This window comes from Mauremys mutica, chromosome 6, assembly GCF_020497125.1.
Source record: "Mauremys mutica isolate MM-2020 ecotype Southern chromosome 6, ASM2049712v1, whole genome shotgun sequence".
NCBI classification, from domain to species: Eukaryota; Metazoa; Chordata; order Testudines; family Geoemydidae; genus Mauremys; species Mauremys mutica.
Genome location: NC_059077.1, coordinates 125,824,274 through 125,840,385, shown reverse-complemented (window position 1 = coordinate 125,840,385; position 16,112 = coordinate 125,824,274). Strand labels below are relative to the sequence as shown.

Here is a 16,112-nt window from a genome sequence, read left to right as displayed (position 1 = left end):
TAGAGCACAGTTTGTTCATTGTCATTGCAGCTTTTAACACTTTTAATTAGGCTTGGCAGAATTAGACATTTTTTAATAATATTGATGGAAAATATCTTTTTATTTTTAAGATTTTTTTTTGGATAATTTAAATGTTCATTCCTGTGGAAATGTATGGGGCGGGGTCAGATAATTCTTTAATGACAGTAGATAAAGCTTTAATTTTTTTGAGTTGCAGTATAACTGTTAAAACACAAATTGTCAACATTACATGTCAAAATATACAAAGTAAATGTCCTTAAATCACTAATAAATTCTCAAGCAGTAATTTTGATTATTGACAAATAATTTTCCATTCATTTATATGAAATTGTCATTTACTGACATTTACCAATGAAAATCTAATCCTTCCATGTCTAGTTTTAATAAACTAGAAAAATGTTTTACAAACACATCTCACAATTAGAATCTGCATTTGGTTTTTAAAATCTGCCATGCTTTTAACAGGGGGGAGGATGCAGGTTAAACAAGTATAAAATGTATAACAGAGTTTTGGCCTGGGAGTTGGGTGGGCAAAGAGTATCTCAGCCAAGAGTGAAGACTATTGGGGGCAAGATTTTAAAAAACATTTCGCATCTGTCTCACTTTGCTCCCACTTCCATAGTCTTCAGTGGGAACAGGGGCACTTTTAAAAATCCAACCTGTTTTATTCTGTGCGTATTGTAGGGTGGAATAACTTTCTAACCTCAAACTAATGATTCTCTGCATGTCATATTGTCAGAGCATTGTATAAACATTAATCCAACATCACTCCAGTGAGGTAGAGAAAGTGTATAGTCAGCCCCATGAAATGCACCCCAAGTATGTACTTATCTTCCTTTGGAAAACCTCTTGGGAGGAGGGAAATATGTCAAACTATCCAACTCTGAAGCCGTAGCTTTTGGGAGATCTATTCCCCAGAGGAAGCAGGTGTAGCGCTGCATTGGAAGGTCCGTCAAACCCATGGTAGGCTCTGTTTCTGCTAAGAATGGTCTCAGGAAGGGCAGCATGCTCCTGAGAGGCTGTTTCTCAGCACTGCCTCTGATAAGCCACAGTCTCTAATGCAGGGAGCCAGGTGCAGAGGGGTGTGAGAGCTTTGTGGAAGGTGGGACTATACCATGTTATCTCTATTCCCTCGTGTCAGGGCCGGCTCCAGGTTTTTTGCCGCCCCAAGCAAAAAAAAAAAAAGGGGGGGGGGCTGGAGTGCCACCCCTTGGAAAAGTGCCACCCCAAGCTGGTGCCTAGAGCCAGCCCTGCCTATTGTGGTGGAGGTGGAGGGTGCTTTGCTCCCATATGGTCTAAAACAGAGGGGAGCACAGGGCTAGGTGTTATCCCCTTTTTACAAATGGGTAAATCTGAGACAGGTTATGACCAAAACTTTCAAACTCAGGTGCCTAACACCAGGCACCTTATTTGGTGTTTTCAAGGGTGCTAAGCACTCACAACTTACATTGCATCCGACTGTGACTTCTGAAATCAGTGCAGAATCAGGATTAGGGGTGGGAGGGCCCCTTAGAATGACACATTTAGTACAACAACTTTGAATTCATATTGTCTAAGAAGACCTGAAAATCACATCTTTTAGGTTCATCAACTTAGTTTTTAATGAGAAGCAGCTGGTGCTGACCTTGATTTAGTCACTGCAAGTGAAACACGCACACACACACACACACACACACACACACACACACACACCTCCACCCACCCCACCTCCACGGCTCAAATATATTAGAAAGTAGGAGAGTGATTTCCTGTGTCCACATCTATGCAGTGTGAATTCTAGCTCTGATTAGAAGTTCTAATTCAAGATAGGTTTTAAAAATATGTTTCATTTTCTCCTTAGCACTGCTCTTTTGACCATGGCATTTCAAAATGAGAAATAGTATTTAGAAACAGTTTGATACTCTGGCATCAACCATTCTGTATCTGCTTTCATTACTGTTTGGTACTGTTCCTGTATTTAAGTCTCTGAGAGCATTTTTGTTAAACTCAATTTTTTAAGGTCTCAACTTAATATCTTTTCCAGGTGGAAACTTAGCAAACAGTTTGGTTTAGCTTTGGAGTACTTCTGTTCTCCCTCTTCCCCCCCTTGCCAAATTGTTTGTCATTTTAATTGTTTTATAAGGGATGTTTTTGTGGTTTCAGATGCAGGGAAAAAAGCATTGGAAAATATAAAACAAAAATGTGCAAACCAATACTTGAGTTTTTTTGCTATTACCCATAAGTACTTAAACTGGGAAATATTTTAGGTTAAAAAATGGCTAATACAAAAGCATAGTCAGTTCTAAAGAATTGTTAATGTTCACCTACTGATACCATGTATGGTGATGTGGGGTACAGTACATGATCAGCTTGTTCTTGTTCCTTTTACAAGAATTTTTTGTAGATTCCTGCTCTTCAAGTCCCCAACTCAGCAAAGTACTCAAGCATGTGCCTAACTTTAAACATGTAAGTACCTTGCTGACTTGGGGCCCAAATGAGTACTGGGATTTTGGGATCCAGAACGCAGTGACTGCTATTCTCTGTGTGCTGCCTTATGCAATATGATCTCCAGTACAGAGGTAGAGAAGGAACTGTGCCCCCAACTGCTTTCATTTCCTCTCCTACCACAGTGGGTAATGAGTTTTCTCATTAGAGCGGCAGCCTGTCATGCTCCTGAAGCATTTTAATTCCCATTGGAAGCTTCTCTTCACTCCCTGCTTTGATTCCTTCCTTCCAGCAGATAACACAGTAGATGATGATCTTTGCCAGGCCCCTAGCAGCTGTAACTGTCAATGTCAATGGCAAGGCTTTTAGTAAAACCTAACATTCAAAACCCATAGCCCGTCCTGCTAGAGGTGATTCTTGCCCCACTGGAATGTCCTCCACCACCAAGGTACTTGCATGCTGCAGTCGATGCAGTATGTGAAGAAGAGGTGGAGGCTGCCCACTACTGGACCTTGAAGTAAAACCAATCAACATATGGACTAGTTTTCCAAGCATCTTTTCATTAAAAAAGAAAACCTGGGTAAAACAAACTGGGAAAGTTCCTTTAAAGAGGCTTTGAATGGAATGCACATACTGTTCACACGGTCTGCTGGAAATAACAGCCTGTGTGACTTCCTGTTTTGCTGGCTACAGGTCTCCTGTATGCACGTAGCAGCAGCCACAAACACCTCCTGAAAAAATGTTTGGGGCTGAAAATAGTGTGGGAATGTAGGCTCTGTGAGAAGGCTTTTAATAGTGGTGTTTATCTGATTGCTAATGAAACAAGTGATTTCTGCTCAAATACATGTAGCTGCAATTCAAAACCTTGACGAAGAAAACAATTCAGGGAAGTTACGAGTTGTTAAAATAGGCAAAAATAAGTGAAAATAAAAAGCTGAGAATCTGGACTCGTAGATCACTTCCTAAAGCTTTCTTTTTACAATTGGCTTCACTGCTTTGCTTGTTGTACTGTCACCCCTTTAAACAAAAAATGTCTTCCTGCTGCCCCCAATTTCCCTTTTGCTAGTGCAGGAGGTTCTAGCTCAGTGCAGGATTCCCTGTGTAAATGGCTAATTCCCACTTCATCTTAGAGCTCTGTGAAGTGGTAGGAGTCCATATTGGGGTATGTAGTGGCTTAATAAAGAGGATTTCCTGCCTCATTATCAAATACTCTGTGAAGGTGGGGAATGTTGTATTAACTAGGTGGAATATATGGGCTCAAAGAGTCAAAGGTGTTAACATGACCCTGAAACCATCCAGCATTAAACTGTTTTAAACAAGGTTTGGTATCAGAGACCTTAGCCTGCTTAATACCATAGCAAACACATCATTAAAAATCCTTTAACCTTTTATTAAAGATACAGAAAAGAAGGGAGAACAGTTAAAGCATTTCAAATGTAAGGTATTAAAGATGGCTTTCGTTGTAACAACACCCCTTTTCCCTTTCAGCTGGAGAGAGTTTTAAGAAGAAAGTTCCTACCTCCCCCATGGTTTGACAGTCTCTGATATGGTATTACAGAGGGAAAGAACTGCCTGTCTGGGGGAAGAGAGAATAAGTGAGTTGAGATGGCCTTCCCCTTCTTTCAGTCAGCCAGTGTCGTAGGCGCCGACTTCTGCTGGCGGCCTTGGGTGCTCGATCCCGCCCCTGACCCACCCCCATTCCAACCCCTTCTCCAAAGTCTCCGCCCCCTCCCTGCCCCATTCCAACCCCTTCCCCAAATCCCCGTCCCAGCCCCACCTCTTCCCTGCCTCCTCCCCTGAGCGTGCCGTGTTCCCATTCCTCCCCTCTCCCTCCCACAGCTTGTTATGCCACAAAACAACTGTTTTGCGGCAGCAAGCGCTGGGAGGAGAAGCGAGGACGCGGCGCGCTCAGAGGAGGAGGCAGAGGCAAAGTGAGCTGGGGTGGAGGGGCGGGGAGCTTGGCTGCCGGTGGGTGCAGAGCACCCACCAATTTTTCCCCATGGGTACTCCAGCCCTGGAGCACCAACGGAGTCAGTTCCTATGGCCAGTGTCACGTTGCCTCTGTCTGTTTCTTCCACAAAGTCTTTGTTTTTTAAGAACCCCAAAAGGGAGCGATGGGACTTTTTTCCTCTTCAATTAGGCCTACTTTCTGACACACCCATTTTGGTTCATTGATTTCTGGTCTCACACTGTTCTTGTTTAGCAGGCATGATTGTAATAAAGTCCTTGAATTATTTCCCAAAGTCTTTTTGTTTGGACTAATTCAGTCTTTCTGTCTCTTTTTGTGCCTTTTCCCATCAACATTTATTGTTATAGGTTATTGTGACATCTTAGGAGCGTTCACTCCTGAGCTTTCACAGTTGAGCTTACAATTAGGGTAAATTTGTTGGCCCAGTTACCACAACAGGACTTTTTAAAATAAGATAAACGCTAGGTCACTGTCCCATTGAATGAAGAGAATCCTCTGGCTTTACCCTTCCTTCTGCTTTCCTGCCCAATGCTCTCAGTCTGCCGTCCTCTCATGCTGCTGCCACTAGCATGGCCCTTTCTGTCATCACAGCAGACTTCATTAAGCCAGGATCCCAGGAAATCATCTGACCTTGTTGGGATTTCATCTGTCTCCGTCCAAAGCCACACAAGTAACGGTGCCTCCCCATTCCAGATGTTTTGGCTTTGAATGAGATTGGTTGCATCTAAGACTAAGTGAAACTCATTTTTAACTGGTGTGGGAGGAGGAAAGTCTGTGTGTGGATCTGAGATTTTAGTTTTGTCCAATTTCTAATTCTTATCCAAAGAATTTCAGCATTACACATTTCATTTGCAAGCGAGCTAAAATTTGACATGGTAATTGACATTCTGGTTTGATTCTTTGCTGAGAACTCTTGTAGGGCTTTTCTGCTTCCCTGATGACTTAAACCCTCATCAGATGGCCTTGGTATTAAGGAAGTGATGACTTCATGTTTTGGATCCATGCATATACCAAATAACAGCTGTCAGGTAATTGACATCAGTATATAAAACGATAATACGGAAGAACATTTAATTATTGTCTGTAATTGGTGCTTTTCCCAAGTTATTCCAAATGCCTTCTGACAAGCTGGATTCGTGTACAAAACAAAAATCTCTGCATCCACTATTCTTGTCAGTTCAGAAGAACACTCAGTTTATACCGGTACTTGCAGCAGATGATGATGTGCTGGTCCTTAGGTCAGAATTCAGTCTCCACCACATGCTACCTACTGAAGCCATCTTCTATGTAACAAGATATGGTGGGACTTCTCTGCTTATTCAAATAGCCTTTCTAGGTTTAAATGCTGCTTCTGGTCTCTTCTCTTTTCCCTTTTGTGCTTAGCCTTGTCCTTTTAAAATACCTTGCCTTTCCTCTATTTCCCTCACAGTTCTGTTCACCCATTGAATTAATAATTTGTCAGGGTTTAAGCTCCCGAATTACCTACCCTTTCCCCCTCCTCAAACTCTCTCTTCTTCTGTACTTAGAAACAAAACTGTGCACAGTTCATTGCATTTGTTTCAGATGTACTGGCTCTGGGAGGTGCATGCAGGGTCAATACACATTTACTAATTTTCATCTGCTGTATTCTGATGACTATTAATGCTGTATCACTTTTTTTTAAAAGTGCCAGAGGTGGTGGGAAAAAAACTGTGAAACACAGAAACAAAATAAAATGTAGATTTCACCAGAGAATATTATATTTCTTAGACCATACAGACGTAACCAGATGTCATAAACAGATAGTTAAGGGTTAATGCTGATCTGGATCCACCAGGAGTTGGTGGGAGAAAGGAAGGGGGATGGTTAATTTCTCCTTGTTTTAAGATCCAAGGGGTTTGGATCTGTGTTCACCAGGAAATTGGTGGAGGAGTCTCTCAAGGCTACCCAGGGAGGGGAAGGTTTTGGGGGGGGAAACGGAGTGATTCAGATACTCAGAAATTCTGAATGGTGGCAGCGAAACCAGATCTAAGCTGGTAATTAAGCTTAGAAGTGTCCAGAGTGTCCTGTCGGTTCCTCCCCCACTCTGAACTTTAGGGTACAGATGTGGGGACCTGCATGGACACTTCTAAGCTTAATTACCAGCTTAGATCTGGTAACACTGCCACCATCCAGAAATTTCAGTGTCTGGATCACTTTCTGTCCCCCCCAAAACCTTCCCCTCCCTGGGCAGCCTTGAGAGGCTTTTTCACCAAGTTCCTGGTGAACACTGACCCAACTCCTTGGATCTTAACACAAGGAGAATTTAACCATCCCCCCTCCTTTCCCCCACCAATTCCTGGTGAGTCCAGATCCAATCCCGTTGGATCTTAACACAAGGAAAAAAAATCAATCAGGTTCTTAAAAAGAAAGCTTTTAATTAAAGAAAGAAAGGTAAAAATTATCTCTGTAAAATCAGGATGGAAAATACTTTACAGGGTAATCAGATTCATATAGCCCAGAGGAACCCCCTCTAGCCTTAGGTTCAAAGTTACAGCAAACAGAGGTAAAATCCTCTCAGCAAAAAGGAACATTTACAAGTTGAGAAAACAAAAATAAGACTAACACGCCTTGCCTGGCTATTACTTACAAGTTTGAAACATGAGAGACTGATTCAGAAAGATTTGGAGAGCCTGGATTGATGTCTGGTCCCTCTCAGTCCCGAGCACGAACAACCCCCAAACAAAGAACACAAACAAAAGACTTCCCTCCACCAAGATTTGAAAGTGTCTTGTCCCCTTATTGGTCCTCTGGTCAGGTGTCAGCTAGGCTAGGTGAACTTTTTAACCCTTTACAGGTAAAAGAGGCATTAACCCTTAACTATCTGTTTATGACACCAGACCATGCCGAAGGAATGTACTCTAGGTGAGAAAGTTGTTTATAATTTCAATATATTTACTCCTACCATATTGGTCTTGTGTTTGTGTAAGAAAACAGAAATATTTTCATTATCTGTGTAGACTTATAAATGAGAATACCCTCTGCTGTTTTCACAAATGGAAATACCTATTTAGGGGGTACAGGGTTGTTTATCTTGTAACTAAAAATCATAAGACAGGGTTTTGGGTCTTTGTGTCCTACTTGAATCTTGCTGTTCTTATGTATAAAATAATGGGACAGATTAAGAGCTGGGTCTTGTCCGGTTCTGAGCATTCTCACTTCCCATTGGGAATCAAAGGGTTGTTGAGGGCACTCAGGGTGGAATTTTCAACATAGACTTCCATGGAAGCACAGTTCTGTCAATGATTAAAACTCCTGTTGACTTCCCCTGGAGCTGAGTTAAGCCAGCACCAAGGGTGAAATTGTGATACCATTGAAGTCAATAACAAAACTCTCATTGACTTCAGTGGGGCCAGGATTTCCCCCTGAGGGCTATGGCAAATCCCACCATCAGCAGACCTTATCAAAAGGGAGCTAGATAGATTCATGAAAGATAGGTCCATCAATGGCTATTAGCCAGGATGGGCAGGAATGGAGTCCCTAGCCTCTGTTTGCCAGAAGCTGGGATTGGGTGACAGGGCATGGATCACTTGATGATAACCTGTCTGTTCATTCCCTTTGGAGCACCTGCCATTGACCACTGTCAGAGGACAGGATGCTGGGCTTGATGGACCTTTGATCTGACCCAGTATGGCTGTTCTTGTGTTCTCCCAGCCCCACTTGGCAGAGTAGTGCAGAATAAGCCCTTAAGAAGGCAAAGATTAGAGTAAAAGCATCGCTTGAAATGAATCTAACCATGCTTATTTTCCTGTAACAAGGGCTTGGAACCACACGTGCTTTCAGCTCTGATTGCCTAAATCATAGTAGCTGATGATGTCATAATGGGAGCTCAGGATTTAGTACACGCATGTCAGTCTCCGGTGAGTTGTGTCCATAACAGATCTATGGTAAAATAAAACCAAGTTATAATTTTAAATGATTATTTAAATAATCAAATAATGTATAGAATAATATTGATACACAGATGATCATCCCTCTACCAGCTCAGGAGTGCAAAATGTAATGCTAAAGGATTCTCTATATTGAATACCCACTTGTTGTTGTTATGGTTTGATTATTAAACTGTGGGGTGAATTTATCTTGCCCCTGGTGTAGCCTGCTTGAAATACTGATCTATTTGTTGATTGAAAAATTGTTTTGGATGGGCTGCTTATATTGAAAGTAACTGTAGAGTTACTGTAGTTACATTCTTCAGCCCAAGTACACTAGAAACTAAGGGCTGCGTAGTGGCTTTAGAAATTGTTGCCGTGTTCATGGAGGGGTGCTGCAGCAGGCTGTCAGAGAGGGTCTGAGGTTATGTCTACACTGCACTTTTGTCAGTAAAACTGTTGGACAGGGGAGCTAGGGCTACTGCCAGTTCTGACACCTTCTTGGCCCCTCTTGTGCTCAGGGAGTACAAGGCACAGGGTTGTCTGGCTCCCTCCACTCTCCTTTTTGAGCTCAAATACATAAGTGGGGCTGTGACACATGTAAGCATGTGCCTTACCTTAATCACATGAGTAGGCCCATTGAAGTCCATGGGGTTCCTCCCTTGCTGAATTGGGACCTATGGCACTGTCAAATTATGGTAGCTCATGTATGAAAAATACTAATCATCAAAACATATGAAAGTGTAGTTAGGTTCTGAAGTTTATAGTCACTAGTGCCCATAATGCTGAACGTACCTGAGGCATGCACTGCTGGTTCGGGTATACTAATTGCTTGCCTAAGTAGAAGATAGTTTGTTGGCGAAGTTATTTTTAAGTAGCAGAAGGAAGCCCACATTGACTGCAACATTAGCAAAAGAAACAGAAGGCGGTAGCGGTCAGAAAGCAGAACTGTTTGGGGTTAGGCTATGCATGTGGATTTGAGCACAGAAATATTGCTTCTCCAGTTGTGTAGCCACAAGTGCTGCGGTTACTGATACATTCATTGGAGAGCACACTGCACTTGATGGAGAGATTCCTCTGTAGGGGTAAAGCACGTTGCTGAACATGATTCTCTTTCTGTAATCCAAGCAGGTTGCAAGGGGGCATGGAACATGAAAGGAAAAGATATAACAGCAATTGGATTTCTTGTTGTTAAAAGATGATGAAAAAAGTCCTAAATGCCAACAAAACATCCAGTCATGTAATGAGGGACGAGACACCCGAATATGAGCCTTCAGACATCTCTAACAAATATGTTAAGTTTTCACATTACAGACAAGCTGAGCAATATGTTCCATACACAACAGCAAATGTTCCAAAAACAGCTGGGATACAAGGAATTAACACAAAACTGCCAGGCAGGTGTACTGTGCAAATGCACATACACAGCTCAGCTATCTTTGAGAAAGCGGATAAAGATGCTGCAAGGCACAGGCTATTGACAGTAGGGAGAAGTGAAGATCATAAAAGTAGCCATGCTGCTCATAAGCAAGAGTTTCTAAGTTATGCCAAGTTTTTCAGTTCCAATGCTATGTGCCAAAGTGAGGCGCCATCCCAGCAGCGCAGAATCAGACAAAGAAAAACACAACAGCAACTTCAAAAAGAAAACCAGTCAGCTACAATCATTCAGTCCGCCTGGCGAGGTTGTCAGGTCAGAAGGGAGATCAATGGGATGAATAAAGCTGCTGCCAAAATTCAGGCAGTTTTTCGAGGCTACAGGACACGACGAGAATTGCTTCTTGGATGTAACACACAATTAAAAAAGAAAAGGAGAGCAGAAAGCAAGAAAAAGCTATTCCCACTCATTCTAAGGTTTGATCAGCAGTGGGGTTGGGACTCCAGGACACTAAGCAACATCAGTAAAAGTGATAGTTTAAGAAGCCAGCATAAGACTAACAAAAGAGAAGGCACCTTCTTTATTCCCATAGTAATCTTCCCGAAAGTAGAGTCTTCACGCAAGACCAAGAGGAAAGGTTTTGTGTTGCCTAGTGACTTACCTACACTAAATGTCTTTGAAAGCAGGACACAGCAGCATGGGATCTGTCATGCTGCAATTCAAATCCAAGCTGCATGGAGGGGATATCAAGCCAGAAAGCAGATGAGGGAAATAGAAAGGCAAGCTAAGATAAAGACAGAGGAGAGCCAGCCCTTTTCTAATGGTTGTAAAAACAGTCCTGAGAGCTGTGAGAAACAGCCTGTGTTAGGAGCAGAAATGTCAGGAGCTGTTGCAGAAATTCAGTCTTCGACTCCTGAGCAAAAAGACCCAGTGCAGGAACCTGAACAGGACTCCTCTGTAAAGGAGGAATCTAGTAAGGAAAGCAAAGGAACTAATACAGAGGGCAGTGTGCCATCTGTTAGAAATATTAACATATACACTGTTGTGAAGGGTGTGCCAGCTTCCAGAAGACCCCCCATCGCCATACGAGTGTCCAGTCCTAATGCAATAGTGCAGGGATATCACCGAGACATGAGCAGAGGGATGCAGGGGCTCTACACTGTCAAAAATCACTGTGATCCAAGGCCTTCTCAAATCATTGTTCAGATACACCTGGTGGAGAAGGAAGATAACCCAAGCACTCCTTCTTAATAATGGTAAAGAGGAAATAAAAGCTGGCACCTGACTCACACGGTGAGCTTCTTTGAATGTGAAGGTCTGTTTGTTGAATGACTTCTGGGAAGCTACCATTCCCTTCTGCTAATTTCCTCTACCAGTTGTCCCCACCAGCATCCCAGCTGCTGAACCCTCCTGCTACATCTCCTGACAAATATCTGCTCACTTCATCATAGGAAAGCATCCCTCTCTAGTATCAGAGGGGCAGCCATGTAAAAAGCAGCAAAGAGTCCTGTGGCACCTTATAGACTAAAAGACGTATTGGAACATAAGCTTTCATGGGTGAATACCCACTTCATCAGACGCATTCACCCATGAAAGCTCATGCTCCAATACGTCTGTTAGTCTATAAGGTGCCACAGGACTCTTTGTTACATCCCTCTCTAATTCCTCCTTCTCAGACACTCCCAGCTGTCACACCCTCCCATTAACCCCAAGACAAATGTTTGCTTCCTCTTCCTAGCTGCTACTGTAACCCCAACTAGTGGCTGGCCCACATCAGAGGCTTATGAATCTATTATTGCTTCTAGCTAATTAGCTATGTGCTTTAGCTGAAGTGAGAGCATCTCATGCTTTTAGCTCCAGCCGCCAAGGTCTGTGGGCTCAAGCCCCATTGTTAGCCCAAGTGGAGTCAGTTACACTGACTTCTAGACAGTTATCTCATTGATGTTATTACAGTAATACCTATAGGTCCCAACTGAGACTGGAGCCCTGAAAAGGCACAGAAAGATTTAAGTGATTTGATCAAGGTCACTCAGTAAGTCTGTAGCAGAGCCAAGGAGTGAATCCAGGTCACCTACGTCCCAGGCCCACCTTTCTCTAAAGATATGTATTTTAAAATTTAAACCGGATAGATTTTGGGGTTAAAACCCTTTAATAAACAAACAGAGAATCATAAAATTGTAGGACTGGAAGGGACCTCGAGAGGTCATCTAGTCCAGTGCCCTGTACTGAGGGCAAGACTAAGTATTACCTAGAGCAGCATTTCTCAAACTGAGGTCCGCGGACACCTGGGGGTCTGTGAGGGTACTCTAGGGGGTCCACTGGACCCGCTGATCAACTCCTCCTGCTCCCTCCCAGTGCCTCCTGCATGCCAGGGAACAGCTGTTCAGGAGGTGCTGGGAAGGAGCGGGAGGAGTTGATTAGGGGGGCCGGTAGACCCCTTGGAGTACCCTTGGTTCCCTGGCATGCAGGAGGTGCTGAGAGGGAGTACTCGGGGGAGGGGCGGAAAGAGGCAGGGAAGAGGAGGGGCAGGGGTGGAGCGAGGGTAAAAAGGGATGGGGATGAGGCCTTGGGGGAAGGAGTGGAGTAGGGGTGGGGCCAGAGGCTGAGCGGGGGGCTTCGGGATCTGCAAAAATGTTAAAATCAAAATGGGGTTTCTCAGGTAGCTAAAGTTTGAGACCCGCTGATCTAGACCATCACTGACAAGGGTTTGTCTAACCTGCTTTTAAAATCTCCTTAACATAAGTGATTTTTTGGGTGACCTGCCACTCACTTACACAAATCTTTGCAGCTTCTTTCCAGATTTCAACCATTTTGAGGAAAACTGAATTACATTTTAAAAATGTAAACCTTTTCAGAGGGGAAGGGCAAACAGGCCTGATCCAAAGTCAGCAGAAGACAATGGAAGGTCTTTGAATCAGACCCTATAGCTATAATTCAATCAACATGAACTTTAAGTGATTTACTAATGTCATCAGAATTAAAAACAGAATATAGGATTTAAGCTAAATTTTCAAACCTGGAGGCCTAAAGTTAAACACCTACATAAAAGTGGCCTGATTTTCAGAGGTGCTAAGCCCCCTGGGAACTGTGTATGCTCAGTACTTCTGAAAATCAGGCCACTTTTATGTAACTTCCTAAATAAGCATTTTGGGGATGGGATTTTCAAAGGAAATTAAGGGAGTAAGACAATGAAATACCATTAAATTTCATTCAAAATCCCAGCATAGGTGCCTAAATTTGGTGTCTCATGTTTGAAAATGTTGGTCTGGATTTACATGTAATTTTGGGGTACATTATTAAATAATCCATGTAAAAATAATGCTACTGCAACCTTACATTTTTGATCACCAAGAAGTCAACTAATTTTGAGTTATTTGTGCTTCTACATGTCTGCCTTATAATGCGGCCTTTCATTTAATAATCATATAATATGGGCCATATCATATACTATATATGTGGCAAATAATAGAGCAACTTGAAGGAGCATCCCGTTTTAAATGTGCATTAACAATAATTTGACAGTCACTGTAATTTCATCTCAAATCCACAAGGTGTCCCCATTTCCCCTTGCAGATCTTGCTGAGCTAGTCTACATGTTCACCTCTTCACAGAGTCCAGTACTTTGCTTTTCTCACCAATATACAAGACATGAGAAATCTGTTCATTACAGCTGGAATTGCTGACATAACCAGGGCCATACATTTGTGCAAAGTTCTCAAGCTTTGACAAAATGGAGGATACCCGTGGAATAAATTTTTAGCAGGTTTTGTGGCATCCATCAGCAACATGGAAAAGTTGCACAAAATGATCATCCTAGGCCCAGATTTTCAAACCTAGGTACCTCAAGTTAGATTCCTAAATTACACTTCATGTGAATATTCACATTGAGTTGATGGGACCTGTCATGTGCAGGAAGTTAAACACATCCAGGTTTGCAGAAGCAGGGCCTTAGTCTCCTAAGTAAAAGTGTCCTGATCTTATAAGGATCAAGGCCTGGTCTACATTGCAGAGTTAGGTTGATGCAAGGCACTAACTATGTTACTGTCTACGCTAAAATTTCACTCCCACTGATGTAACTCACTTGCTATGCCGATATAAATACTCCATCTCCATGAGTGGCATAGAGTTTAGACTGACATAATTAGGTTGACGCAGTGTCAGTGTAGATACTGCATTACTTACATTGGCTGTTAGTGGCATGCAGGAGCTGTCCCACAATGCCCCACCTTGACTGCTCTGGTCAACGTTTTGAACTCTGCTGCCCAGTGGCCAGGGACACAGGAAGCCACCCCTCCACTTTAAAGCCCCATGAATTTATGAAATTGCATTTCCTGTTTGCTCGGCTTGGAGAGCTCACCTAGGAACTCTTGAGTACTTCTAGCAACTGCCCAGCTGACCATGCCAGCTCCACGCTGCAGACGCGCTGCTGCCCGGAGAGCACAGGAGGTGTTGGATCCTCTGGGTCTGTGGGGAGAAGAGGCTATGCCGTGCACACTCAGCTCCAATCCAGTCGTAGAAACATTGACATCTACAAGCAGATTGCTCGGGGCACGGGGGAGAAGGGCTACAAGACTAGGGACCAGCAGCAGTGTTGCTTGAAAGTCAAGGAGCTGCAGCAGGTGTACCAGAAGACAAGGGAGACTAATAATCATTCAGGTGCAGAAGTGCAGACCTGCTTCTTTTACAAAGAGCTGCATGCCATCCTAGGTGAAGACCTCACCTCCACCACATCCAGGGGGCTACTGGATACTTCGGAGGAACCCGAGTTGGAGGCAGTCCAGCCCGAAGAAGCTGTTCCCTTTCCACCTCCATTGCCCTCAGGAGTGAGATATTGACTAAAATCACCACCGCCTGTGGAAAACAGTGCCAGTATTTAGTTCAGTTGCCCTATCTGCGTGTGAGCTACCCCCTGCCTTATTGTCCCAACTCGCTGCCTCCTCCCCTCTGGGCCATACTCACCATGGCTGGCACTACCACTGTGCTCTATAAATCCCAATGAGAATATAGTGCGGGTAACTTGTGTGAATCAAAGGGAGTGAGTTAAGTATACCAAATTTCCTTTTATCTTGTGACTACACTCGCTATAGTACCTTTGTGCATTGCATCTTTGCAGCTGGAAATGTGGCCTTGAGGGTCTCTCCATCCATAGCAGCAGAGCGGCTCAGCCAGATAAGGAGGAGAAGGAAGAGGATGTGGGATGATGTGTTCCAAGAGATCCTGCAAGCCTCTGCTGATCTGGATACCGAGCACAGGGCTTGAAGGATCACCCTCACGGACAGCCTGGCTGGGGATAGAGCAGAGAGGAGAAAGGCGCAGGAAAAGGAGAGGGATGTGCTGCAAGAGATTCTAGCACTTCTCAGGCAGCAAACAGACATGCTGGAGACTCTTGCTGACCTTCAGGTTCAACAGTCCTATGCTTACCTCCCTCTGCAACCCATACAGAACTGCCTCTGGGACCTCCCTACCTCCTCCCCCACACACATTCCATGTGGCATCCAGGGCCACTGCACTACCCCTCTACCATGCCTCCCCAAGGGAGAGTACAGGCAATCACAGCTGCTCATACATTGACCTGTGAAAGACACGCTTGGTCTGAAATGGAAACGACTGTTCTTTCCCCTTTAAAAGTTCTTTTCCCTGTATTTATTGTGTTTTATTCAGTTACAAACTTATCTGTTCTTCAAGTGTTGTTCATGTCGATTCCAATCAGGTGCATGCGTGCACATGTGCCCAGTAGCCGGAAGATTTTTCCCATAGACGCATCCGTTGGGTCAGTCTGGGCGCCCCTTGGAGTCGCGCCTTCATGGCGCCTAATATAGAGCCCGGCCGACCTGCCACCCTCTCAGTTCCTTCTTACCACCAATGACGATAGGCTGGAACTTCCCGTAGCCCTTGCTTTAGTAAGCATGTTCAACTCCAGTTGTTTGTACATAGTTAGTTTATCTTAGTAGTTAGTGATTAGAGTTGTTGGGGTCTCTACCCCCCTTTCGAGTCCCCAGAGCCGTGGTATGCCGCGGTCCCTGGGGTTTAAAAATGGTGTGGTCTGCACGAAGTGCATGCCAAAGAGCGATCCACACTCCTCGTGTTTAGGGTGCCTAGGGGAGGGTCACCAAAAGGATCGCTGTAAGATCTGCCGCAAGTTCTGCCCTAGAACTCTTTAAAAAAGGGAGCAGTGGCTAAAAGTGAACCTCATGGAGGCAGCTCTACACCCCCATTTGGACCCTGGCTCAGGGGACATGGCTCTTAGCACTTCCTCGTTGATGTGGAGCACCCTGGCGCCGTCATCGAGTTCGGTGCCGAGAAAGGACTTATCTCGGGACACTGGGCACTGGCATGGCACCTCCTGAGGCACAGCGGAGAGCAGGCACTGGTCTCACTCGCTGGTGTCTCAGAAGAAAAAGAAGCTGGACAGTTGGTCACCCCCTGCTAAATCTAA

At 44.0% G+C, this 16,112-nt stretch overlaps 1 long non-coding RNA gene across 2 annotated transcripts; it reads left to right on the top strand.

The window, feature by feature from the left end:
* Window positions 1-3,938: 3,938 nt before the first annotated feature.
* On the top strand, window positions 3,939-10,089 carry LOC123372290. 2 transcript variants are annotated; one of them, XR_006580189.1, is made up of 3 exons: window positions 3,939-4,040; window positions 8,191-8,292; window positions 9,433-10,089. It is a non-coding gene; the product is annotated as an uncharacterized LOC123372290 (long non-coding RNA). The 2 variants fall into 2 exon arrangements; XR_006580190.1 differs by having other exon boundaries at window positions 9,430-10,089.
* Window positions 10,090-16,112: the final 6,023 nt, after the last annotated feature.